This window comes from Ictalurus punctatus, chromosome 4, assembly GCF_001660625.3.
Source record: "Ictalurus punctatus breed USDA103 chromosome 4, Coco_2.0, whole genome shotgun sequence".
NCBI lineage: Eukaryota > Metazoa > Chordata > Actinopteri > Siluriformes > Ictaluridae > Ictalurus > Ictalurus punctatus.
This window is the reverse complement of record NC_071284.1, coordinates 2,382,312-2,395,000: the sequence shown is the minus strand read 5'-3', so window position 1 is coordinate 2,395,000 and position 12,689 is coordinate 2,382,312. Positions and strand designations below refer to the sequence as shown.

The 12,689-nt window shown below is 43.1% G+C and overlaps 1 long non-coding RNA gene across 1 annotated transcript in view; it reads right to left on the bottom strand.

Annotated features, from left to right (window-relative positions):
• LOC124626614 (uncharacterized) overlaps positions 1 to 12,520 on the bottom strand; it is a 16,772-nt gene extending 4,252 nt beyond the window's left edge. Inside the window, exons 1-2 of the long non-coding RNA XR_006981478.2 lie at positions 12,367 to 12,520; positions 10,893 to 11,166 (exon numbers count right to left, since the gene is read on the bottom strand). This is a non-coding gene — a long non-coding RNA (uncharacterized LOC124626614). The remainder of the gene's footprint in view (positions 1 to 10,892; positions 11,167 to 12,366) is intronic.
• Between the last annotated feature and the right edge of the window lie 169 nt (positions 12,521 to 12,689).

Here is a 12,689-nt window from a genome sequence, read left to right as displayed (position 1 = left end):
ATAGACAGTGGTAAGACTCCATGTAGTGTATATTCAGTCAAAGTACCGTGGATGGCATCTCTCTGGGGAATCACGAACTCCCAGAATTCCCCAAGAGCCGGTCATGCGATCTAGCCCCTTGTGCTGTCCTTATGAGCCCATGCAAGATGCTGAACTGAATGACCTGGTGACCTAACTCTGGAATGACCCTTTGGTTCAATCTGGAATGTCTGGCGAAGGTCAGATCACCCAATTATGCAGCATTCCTGAATGGGAGCCTGTAGGGCAGTCGCAGAGCCTACACACGGTATGGTACAATTTAGACCATTTGATACTCAGATCTGTTTATCTATCTGTTATGGAGGAAGATACAAAGTGCTCTCTTGTCTAATCCAAGGCTGGTCCACTGGGTGGTGGACGTCATCACTATGGTCAATAGGTGTGCTCCTACCAAAAGCATCTCCTCCACCATCTTGTGTGCATTTTGTCTCCTCATTGCATCCCCAGTGGCATCTCCAAATTCCTTTCCAGTTTGGATTATGGTGTGTCGGTTCCTCATGACTGTCGCGTTCCTGTGTTTACCCATTGTTCCAAGAAATTACTTCCTGGTTCTCACCCTCGCCTGTTTTCTCATTTTTGCGTATAGGTTAGCCTTGTCTGTTTCTGCATGCCTATGCTACAGACTCCGTTTGAAATAATGGATTCTTGAAGATAATGGTTTATGAGTAAAGTGTTCTTGCGCTTAGTTGTGTGATTTTGTCGGACGTTGCTAGCTGTTTTAAACATCAACCAAAAACCCGACGATTAAGTGCGCCCTCCGAAGCTACACCACCAAATTTCAGTACAAGAACCAGGGATTTCTGAATCGACAGGCAACACGATCAACCCGGATCCTCCTTCTCTTGATTGGTTGGATGTCGGTGGTCCACCTCCTTATTTGTTTTACAAAGCCCAGACACCAGAGACCAAAGTTTCCTGTCTGAGAAGAGATTTTATATAGAATTTAAGCTAGAATATTCACCAATTACAAAGAAGCGTTCTGTTGACCTACATGACCTGAATGAAGATGTGAAGTACATCTGTGTTGTGTGAGTCAGATACATAAATTTGATGGCATCATTATGCATACCAACAAATGTCCAGCAACGCTTTTCAAATATATCCCCTCCTTGTAGCCAAACCGTGATCAGAAGAAGAGAGGCTGGAATGTGTGATTGTGTGCGTGCCCATAAAGAGCGAAGGATAATGGGAAAGGAATGTATGCCGGTGCTGGAGGAGCTCCATGGAGCCTGAACACAAACCGCAACACACAAAAAAGCAGGCACACAAATCAGGCTCTGGGCCCGCACTCATTCTCCCTCTCCCCCTCTCGCTTTCTTTCTCTCTTCCTGTGCCGACCTACTGGAGTCGGCTGTTGATGTTGGCCGCCTGCCCCTTTCGGAAGAAGCTCGCACTGTTCCCTCCCTCCATTCTCTGTACGTTCTCCCTCTCTCACAGTCAGTTGCCGGGGTAAATACTGACGACTTGACGTCGTCTGTGGAAAAAAAAATCCCAGCGTCCTTTAGAGCATCCCCCCCAACCTCAGATCAACATTCCTATACACATGCAAAAACACACACACAAACACTAGACCGTACTTCTTAAGTTTCCATAAAGTGACAGGTTGCTTTTAGTGGCCTCCCAAATACACAACCTCAGGGACAATGTGAGAGGGACGTTTGGATTGGATGGTGTTAATTTGCGGTATAATCAAGAGGCTTGGGAAGAAGTGTGTTTTCACAATAAATACTTCACTCCGTGCCAGTTAGGGGTGTAACACAATGAAAGTGGTGGTCTTCATACATATCTGACTGCTCACTCACACCACATTAAAGAAAAAAACCTGGTCCGAAAGGGATGTAGTCATCACTGGACATGAGGAAACAGTGCCCCATGCTGCCCCACCACAATTTTTGAATGACGAATTACCATCATAAAAAAAATCCTTTTTTAAATAATAATGCTAATAAAAAAAATCTCTATAAATGCAGTAACTTTATAACAATGTTTACACCTACACAAAGTGTTGGATGGTTAATGGGTTTATCCTGGAATCTAGCAAAAGCACTGCTGAATGTCTGTCATCGTAGGGTTTGAAGTAGAACGTTTAAGGTCGTTTTAACTGGTGAAATGTGAAAGTTGTTTTTGAGATCAGGAGCGGTCCGGAGAACTGATCCCTGGCTCTTTGGAAAATGGTGGTCTGGGATTCACTTCAACAGGGTGTGGTCTGCATCAGGTGTCGAAGCTATCAACTCTCAGCAGTTACGTGATTGGTTAAACTGATCAAGTTATTCAAGATTCGTGATGACGTGGAAAGGGTTTATGGGACTAGTGCACTGGTGCATCCACAATTCAGAATATATTCTTCTACAGCAGGGGTGTCCAATCTTAAACGGAAAGGGCCAGTGTGGGTGCAAGTTTTCATTCCGATCAAGCAAGAGCCACGCCTGAGTCCTCCTGTTTAATCAGTTGAGCTTGGCTTTCAGTAGATTCAGGTGTGGCGCCTGCTTGGTTGGAATGAAAACCTGCACCCACACCGGCCCTTTCCGGATAAGATTGGACACCACTGTTCTACTTGAAAGCAAAGCTGCGGTTATGAGCCCCTCTCCCAAATGAGCCTAGAATAGGTTCTGGGTGCGGAGCCAAGTATTGTGATAATGCCCTTTTGAGAAGTATTTTGAAAGAGTTCCCCCAAGAACTTGGAGAAAGCTATCCTGGACTAATGTTGAAACAAATCCATAGGGCCTGATACTGAACCTTGAGGGATGCATCTAATAAGAAAGCAGAGGGTAAGAAAAAACATCATGTTGACCTCAAATGGATAACAAATCAGTCCAAGCAGATAAAGTTTTCAGCATTGCTAAACATTCAGAATGGTTCGAAACCACGTACATGTCTATGTGAAATGAGAACTGTGGGCTGTAACTAAAACCCAAAGTCACTATACGGCCACCGCAAGATGTACACAGCACGAGTAATCAAATACGGAAGAGTGACACAATGATGCTTTGATGAACATCCAAAGCAACACTGCCTTAAATCAGCTTTAATCTGAGCTGACAAGTTTCCTTTCATCATCTGGAATGATTTTTTTTCTTTTGATTTCTGCTGTTTGGAAAAGGGACAAAAATGAATGTAGTAACTGCTAACAATTTAACATAGACGTATATGAACATAGACGTATATGAACCCAGACTTCAATGGAGATAGAAGATAAGTAGGCAAGCGAGTGAAACAGGGAGACCACAAACGCTCTTGGCATTATATATTAGACTGTGAGACACGTTTAGAGTGCCTTTGGAGTTCCTTTCAATAAAATGATAAGTCTCTCTTTATTCCATTCATAACATTTTACTGACTTCCTATACAATTTTATTCCTTTTATATAGATTTAAATGGGATTCGGCCCATCTTTGACCCGTAAAATTGAATACGATATTAGATGTATTCTTAATTTCTGTTTGAAAAACTATTAAATATACTGTATATTATCAGCATCATCATCAAAGCTCTTGTCATTCATACATTTTAAATGGCTGTGCCCTTACCATAGACATCCGTTCAATTAAAATTCAATCGTAAAAGCGTAGCCTCATTGCATCATTCCTATTGTAGACACGCAGTGGACCAGAGAGATTTTTGGCTTGGTGAGGAAGCAAAGTTGTGGCCTGCATGACCTGCCAGTTCCTCCATTACAAACCACTCACACATCCCCACCATGTCAACACTTTCGCTGTAGCCGTACCCATCCAAACCTTCACCCACACACATGTGCAGGAAAAAAAAAAACCCCGTCCAAAGGCTGAGCTCCAAACCCTCTCCCCCTCTGTCTCTCCCTTACTTTCATGACAGAATCTAAAGCAGCATCCATGGGGATATAAGTTTAAGCGCTAACCCCAAACCCCACTTGATGGAAAAGGAAAAAAAAAAAACAAACATTTGGCTGCAGTGAAGGTTCTTTTTCAGTCTCTGTGCTCTATTCAGAGCTGTACTCATAGCAGGACACAAAAGACAAGAGCTGCCAGGCTGAGCTTCTCATAGGAGATGGGGGAGGGAGGGAAAGAGAGAGAAGAGAGGGCCAGCTGGGAAAGGCCACTCAGCCAAGTTTAGTCAAACACAGTGACATCAGTAGTAACACACTGCCATCATGAGTTCTGTCTCTGGCCAACACAAGGTCATATCCAACAGAAATGAAGGCTGGAATCTGTATCCTTTTTGTTACATGTTGAGAGCTACAAGCCGCTACTTCAGCCGGCCTGAGGCCCACAACCTCCTGTTTCTCTGCAGAGACCTACACGCTCCTACTCCTGCTCCTGCTAAGGTCTACTAGCTCTGTATCTTGCTACCCTGAGTTCTACAAAGTCATAATCCTGTCATCCTGTGCTCTATAAGCTCCTACTCCCACCAGCCAATGACCCACAAGTTTCTAATACTGCTTTTCTGAATTCTAGAAGCTCGTACTCATGCGATCCTAAGGTCTGTTCGTTAAATCTCTTGCCATCCTAAGGTATGCAAGCTCATATCCTGGCAGTCCAGAAGCCTCTACCTCTGCAATCCCCTGGGAACCCACTAGCTGCTACTCCTGCTTTCCTGAGGTCTACTAGTTCCTTCTCCTGCCATCCTTTGACCCATCAGCTCCTACTTCTGCCATCCTAAGGTCCACAAGTTCCTAATCCTGACAACCTGAGACCCATCGGCTTCTATTCCTGCCATTCTGAGGTTCACACCATCTACTCTTGTGATTCTGAGGTCCAAAAAGTCCTACTCCTGCCATCCTAAGATTCACAAGCTCCTACTCCTGCCTTCCTAAGGTATACAAGCTCCGTGTTTGGCTATCATGAGGTGAACCACCTTCTCCTCCCAGCATCCCGAGGGACACACCACCTGCTCCTGCAATCTCAAGGTCCACATCACCTACTCCTGCCATCTCAAGGTCCACATCACCTACTCCTGCCATCTCAAGGTCCACATCACCTACTCCTGCCCTCTCAGGGTCCCCAGCATCTCCTACCCCTAACCATCCTGTGACCCACCAGCTCCAATTCTCACTATCCTAAGGTCCAATAAGCTCTGTATCTGGCCATCCTGAGGTGAATGAGGCCCAAATGCTCATATTCCTGCCATTTTAAGTTCCACAAACTCCTTAAGTTCCTACGTCTTCCATCTTGAGCCTACTTTTGCCATCAAAGACCCATAAGTTCTTAGTCCTGAATTCATGATGTATACAAGCTCACGATCCTGCCATTGAACTGAAGCCTGCCGTTCTAAGGCCTTTCTTCCTATTCCAACCATCTTAAGCCCTACAATCTTAGATTTGTCATCCTGAGGCTCAGAAGTTCTTCATCCTGCAACCTTGAGCTGCTCGCTGACAGAAACACACATGTATACCTACCCATCGTCGGCTATGACAGTTCAGCGTAGTTGTATAAACATATGTTGTGATAACTGCAACTTATACGAGCAGACACCAACAATTTCACACAAAACCATTCTTTTTATCCTTGGTAATAAAATACACAGTTAAACCCCTCATCTTCTTAAATCTCTCCTCTCGCACACCTCGTTAAATCTGTCACTCTCTAATATGAGCACAGATATGTACAAGCCCCTATGACGGCTTTACAAGATTGACAGCCTGTGCAATTAGTGTCAGATTCCTTACTATGGTCTTTAGATTTCTCTCTCTCTCTCTCTCTCTCTCTCTCTCTCTCTCTCTCTCTCTCTCTCTCTCTCTCTCTCTCTCTCTCTCTCTCTCTCTCACTCCATCTGGCTCATGTGGCCGTATGAAGCCAATAAAACTGGGCTTATAAAAAGGGGAGATAAAATGAACAGCAGTGGGTCTTGCCAGAGTCTCCAGTTTTATTTCCCCTCATCTCTTTGTTTGTCTGCACTTCTCCAGAATGAGGCCTTCTTCTCCAATCCCTCACTCCTGGAGCCTGTACGACTAACAATGTTATTTATTGAAGCAAAAAAGTTCTCCAATACCAACTGGACCTGTGTGAAAATGTATTTGCGCCCCTAGATTTTCCGCTTATATTTGAGGGCATTTACATCCAAATCAGGTGAATATATTTATATTTGGTCCCCTTTAACCCTCCTCAGGGACCAAAGGTAATTGGACAAACTAACAATATCGTAAATGAAATTGTCATTTTGAATACTTGGTTGCGAATCCACTTTAGTTAAGGGCTCTTTCAAGGATTCATGAAAGATTCCACACGCTTAGTGGGTTCCAGCTCTTTTGTAATCGCTCCTTCTCTCTGTTACCTTTGCACGTTTCGTCTGTAGCCATGATTAAATATCATTCTGTAAATTAATTTGCAGGAGTAGTCAAAAAATGTTTTTAAGCTAACTGTGTTAACATAGTCCTGCTGCCACCATCAGGTGAAAGGAAAAATTGCAATGTGTTGGGCGGTAGGAAGCACCTATCATACATTCTAACAGCCAGTATATAATCTGTCCGAAGGCCGGATTTGGTACTGGGGCCAGAATTTAGACACCCCTGTTGTAGGATTATGAAAAACTCACAGGACAGCTACAAATATGGAAGCGGAGATGGCGAAACATAAACGAGACATGCTAAGGGAAACAGAAACAAATTCTTATTACCTCAAGCTCACTTTGATAAATGTTTCTGGTTAGACGAGCCCATTTCCTGCGCGAGAATTGGGTGGCACTGATTCATGACGTAAGACAGACTGTAAAAACGATTGCAGGCCTATTGTTACGGGATCTTTTATTAATCCGACGATTATGGCGAACGCGTTTTATCGTACGGTGCGTCATCGAATTCGGCCAAGAATTTTATTGGGATCGTGTCACACAGTGTGACAAGTAAGATTCTTAAAAGACCACTGTAATTGCACAGTCTAAAACAGGCTTAAGTATGACTAAACAAAACCTATTATTTAGTGCAAGCTGAAGATTTCACTAAAACCACAGCGCACACAAACACTCATTCACTCACTGTGCCAAACTAGCAGGACACTTCTGGACCAGGTTTCCCTCTTTCTCTCTGCAAGACTTTCCGAAATGCCAGACTACTGGGGCTCCACAGCCAATTAGGAGTGTTTATTTAGGTCGAGGGGGCTCCGAGGCGAAGGGAAACTTTTCATCCGAGTAGCAGTGGAAACATCATGCAGGATTCACGTTCCCTCACACACACACACACACACACACACACACGTAAGGTTGGTTTGGCACGAGGGACAAGGGGAGATTATTACAGGGGCGGAGGAAGAGGAAGAAAATGAAGGAGGGATGGAGAGGCCATTTCACAGCAGGACGAACAGAACAGGAAGAAAGAGGTTAGCGCAGGGAAACACATAATGCATTAAAGATCAATACTCCGGCTGTGCTGGAGATCATACGCCAGAGAGAGTTATGACAGTCAGTATAATGTACAACGTAAGAGTTATTAACTTGCTAGAGTCAGTAACCACAGTGCTGTTGAATTCTCAAATCTGATTGGTCAGAACTTGTCGAAACCTGTGCAAATCACAGGTTTATATCAATGCACTCTTTCAAATATGTTATCGTTTCTATAGTAACAGCTCATTTACGGGGACTGTATTATTTAACATAGACAAATCTGTAATCGTCGATATGGTGAAATTTCCTGTTAGGACGTGTTTACGTAGCATTTACGGAAGGAGTCTCCAGTGTCAGTAGAGTACAGTACAGGATTTTACGGTTTCTCATTACCATGAAAAGCCGCGTTTTTTGTCCTATTAATGTCAGGAGAGAGAAAAACGGAGAAGCAGGTGAAAGAATAACGGTTTATACAGTAGCTGCTATAACGTAAGGGAGATCAGGAACTAACTTTTTTGTGCGGACGTTCCTGAATGTTGAACGCGATTGATAAAAAGTACGACGGGTCTTTCTTTAATAAATAAAACACGTCATCGTCGGCAAAGCGTTGTGATATAAGAGATAGAAAACACGTTGGACAAAGAAAAAACGCATACGCACAAAGAAAACCTGTGTTAATGAAGCTTTTGTAACTCTGGCAGGATTTTTTTTTTTTTTTTGCTCGGTTTGGCCCAAAGGTTCTGCCTATGGTTCTGGATCAGTCTGCGTCTCATGTGTCAGCTTGTGTGTTTGAAAAAGAAAAAAAAAAGCGCCCACAACCCGTAATGTATTTGGTTTAGTTCCTGCGGTCGAGCCGATCTGTTCTCACTGCAGTAGAACCTCTCTCGGGTTTGTTTCTAAGCAGACCGAGACCGCCTCCCACTCGGCAGTGTTATTGGATCAGTGGTTCTGTTCATGCTTTTGGTCCGAGTGAAGTTAGTGTGTTCCGATGCGATTCTGCTGATGAAGTAAACACCAGGGTTTATAATTAAATCCCGTACACGTAAACACGCCCTGAGACTACAGTACACACTCTATATCAGGGTTCGATATAAGGGGTTCTTGGGCTCATTAAGGGTTCTTAGCTTACTTGAAGGATTGCAAAAAATCACACGCTTTTGAACGTCACTAATACGCGATCACGTGAACAGGTGCATTTCAACATTGTAGGCCCTGAAATGTGACGTGGTGTAAATAATGCGTGAAAAATAAAACCGCACGTTCGAACGTGTGAGAATTGATCACGTCAAAAATAATAGCGTGAAAATACAAATACGTGCATTAGATGTGGAAAATTAACACGTGGAGAAAAAAAAAGAACACCTGCAGCACGTGTAAAGAGTGTACACGAGTGTACATGAAAATGAAGCATAACGTGAATGATCGCAAAATTCAACGAGTGAATCATGTGATTATTCTCATGTGAAGTCTTATTCTCACGTGATCCTCTTTGAAAGGGTTCCGCACGGAACGTTTAATCCTCAGCATTTCCTCCAGAGCGAAACAAAAAGAGAACCGTCAAGGGTTCTATATTTGATCTTTCTGGGGGTGACTGTTTTTTTTTTTTTCTTTCTTTCTAAATGTGTACGTGTAGAAGAAGTAAAAAAAGACACTCAGAATTAAAATACCGTCTGAGGATCCAGAGAGAACATTAAGTAGAGCCGAATTTGAGAAGAGAACCCGTGAGTGGCTGACAGACGGAGGGTATGAGGAGGCCGAGGAAATCATTCGGTGTGTCAGTGACCTGTGAAAAGCTCTCTTTCACACACACTCTTAGAGTCTGTTACTGTTGGCACGGCGACGCTGACCGCAACGCCTGCCCTGACGCCAACCTAGACACGCATACACACGCAGAGCGAGGACACACACACACACACACACAATCACAGGTCCTCTTTCAAAGGTCCACGTTAACCACAATCAGTTGCATGTTGTTGTTCCTATAAGGAGACATTTAACATTTTTGAAAGAAGTATAGATGTTTAGTGTATTAAAAGAATAGTGCACGCACACACACACACACACACACACACACACACATTCTTGTAATTATAACATTCTGGGGACAGTAGTCCCACCCATGTGTTGTGGGGACACCACTTTCCTGAGGTCCTACAGATGTGAAAAAAAGGGTCAGCTTGGTGTAGCAATTGATATATATAGGTCTATTCGCACACACACACACACACACACACACACACACACACACACACACACACACACACACAATCACAGGACATCAGTAGTCATAAAGGGAGCAGCGAGTGCCAGACTACAATCTGTGAAATCTAATATTCTACTGTTCAGCTCTTAATTCATGAATGTAATGGGCCTGCATGTTTTACTGATCAGCGCACACATAAAAATAAATCTCTCTCGCTTTTTAATGTATTACACACGGCTTCCTGACGGCGTAATCGCTCCCACCGGCCTACGATACAGACTTTCTGACTTGCTCTCTGTCTGTCTCTCCACTTCGGCCGACTAAACCTTATTACTTCTTACATAAATCCCAGTGCCCCCCCCCCCCCCCCCCCTTACACACTCTTGTTCACAGGAAAGCCATTGATCATGATCCCCAAACTCCGGCCTCTTTTTTGATGCAGACAGAAATAAAAATAAACGTCGCCTGACATCGTCATCGATCAGACATGTCTTACATGTCTTCAGTGTGATAGCAAAACAAAAAAACTCGACTCTTTTGTTTACGTCACCGGAAAATCTTCAACGCAGAGGAGTTTGAGCTTTGCGGTTTCTCAATAGCACGCTTTTTTGTGTCTTAGGAACTTCATGAGCGAGAAAAGAAGACACACGGGTAAACATAAAGCTGCTTATAGCTGTTTAACATAAGACATAACAAGAACGAACTCGTTTCATAAAAACATGCCTCTACATTCTGTAAATGTAAATGTCCCTTTACATTCTGGAACATATTGGAGACGCTACTGTACGTTAAATACGTTTTATAGCGTAAAACGTTATTTGCTACGCGTTCTTTCTTTTATAGTTTTCTAAAATAACAATAATAATAATAATTTAAAAAAGAGTTACTTAGGTTTGAAGAGCATTTAAAGGTGGTATCGTAGCCTCAAAAAAATTTGGAGACTCGAGAGCAACACTTTAAATAAATAAATAAATAAATAAATAAATAAATAAATAAATAAATAAGAAAATGGCCGCCACGATGGTGTGAACTGCGTGCATTCGTTGTAGTACGAGTCTGAATGAAAATAAGTTTCCGTGTGTATCTGTTGATGTACACTGGTCCTGATCGTATCTCTCCAAACATAAGAGACGATACAGAACGTTCGCATTTTTTAGCGGCGCCTCCGTCCTCGACGTCATCACCGCAGTGTGTGTTCGCGTGTTTGTGTCTCGCAAAACGTGCCTGAGGATTTGGCTTGTTCTGATCATGCATGTGTGTGTGTGTGTGTGTATGTGTGTGTGTCCAGGGACAGCCTTAGTCTTGTATTATGGTTGAGGTCTGGCAGGAATTCACTCTCTCCTCATTTGTAAACACTCACCTCCTCCATCACGGTCATCAGAGAGCCGCTGTCCTCACGTCAGGAAGCGCTCTGACCTCATCACATCCCCGAGAGCGACATGGGAGAGGACGGAATTCGAGAGACCGGACAGGAAAGAAAAGAAAACAAGCCACGCAGAGACGCCAGCGATGAATTACGATCTGCCGCCTGTCTTGTGAGTCGGGCTGAAGGTGAACTCTCAGATTCGGAGTCTTACAGCAAATAAAGAATCCAAGAGGCCGAGCACTGGCGCTGGTATTAATGCCATGGCTTGCTAGGGAAAGAAAAGGAAATAAGATATACGTGAATTATAACCTGATGCCGGTCTGAACATTTCTAATTCAATCAAGTCCGTAAGTCTTTAATAAGATCGGAACCCAGATCGCTTACAATTACGCGCCTTTGCACACAAAGTCAGATATTTTGGATCAAAAGATTCAAAATGTGAAAAGGACTCTTTTTTTAGGATCGTAGGACTATGATGAGAGAATCTGTCGTATAATCTGACGTGCAGGCACGTGGACTAGTGATGGGGTGTTTGGCTATTTTTTAATGAGTCAGCTCAAATAACTGTGGGTTCGAGTCCTTCTGGGAAGTTCGTATTTACGAGTTGGGAAGTCGTAATTGCGACGTCAGGTGCATTCAGATCAGTCTAGTTGGCGCGAGATGGCGAGAAGTGTACCTTCTCTTAATTAACTACAAAAAAAAATACAGCCGTTTTTAAACTGTAGTTCTACAAAATGAACAACAAACGTGCATCAGGTGTGTGTGTGTGTCCGTGTGTGTGTCTGGTTTAAAAAAAAAAAAATCTTTAATCAATTTATGAAGCTACTGTAAAGTTCATATCGTAATCGTACAATGTTATCATGTTTCGTCCAGGCGATTCGATTGTTTTATCGTAAACATTCAATTTCAACAAATTTACCATCAACCACAGAGGTCGCATCCATTGATTCCGCCATGTTTTCTTACTGACACGCCCCCAAGTCGGGGCTCAAAGGAAATCCCAAAGAGTTTCACCACAAAGTAACAATTACAATCTTTCCACGCACGATAAGAGTCGACTCTTTCGGCTCCTGAACGAGTCATTGCCATTTTTTTTTTCTCTAAACAGACAAACTACGCAATATTTTGGATATGGTTGTTCTGGGGTTGTTGTTTGTTTGTTTTGTTTTTCCGCCCAGCTATTGCTTCAACTGTTCTGTTCTGAAATCTTATTTTACCTTCTAATTAACAAATCAGCACTGCTTTGCATTGCACTGTGTAAAGCAAGCAAGCAAGCAAACAAACAAACAAACAAACCCCACACTAACTTCGATAAATAAATTCGCACTAACGTACAACTCAGATGTTTACATTATGAATTCACGAAAGCGAACTGATTCATTACGCTGCGTATCGGCTCTCGTGTTCGCCTAAAAGAACCGACTCACGGGACTGACTCTTCTGCGAACGACACATCATTAATATGTACCTTAGGGAGGATCTGTTGCTCCTCATCTGCAGCGTTGATCACAACAACAGTCCTCAAGGGAAACTCAGTTCAAGCATCAAAACCTGGTTGAACACCACACCCTGTTCATCACTGTTACACACTGATACAGATAAACATACACGTGCGATCACATAACGATGCAAAAGAATCATACACTACAAAGAAACATGCACCAAAATCCTGTGTCCAATCCACTTCATATAGGAAAAGCTCAACTAGAATGACTCTGCTGCCATCGTGTGGCGAAAAAGAAAAAGAAGAAGGTGAAGTCGTGCAACCTGACGAGTTGGTTTGTTGTCATC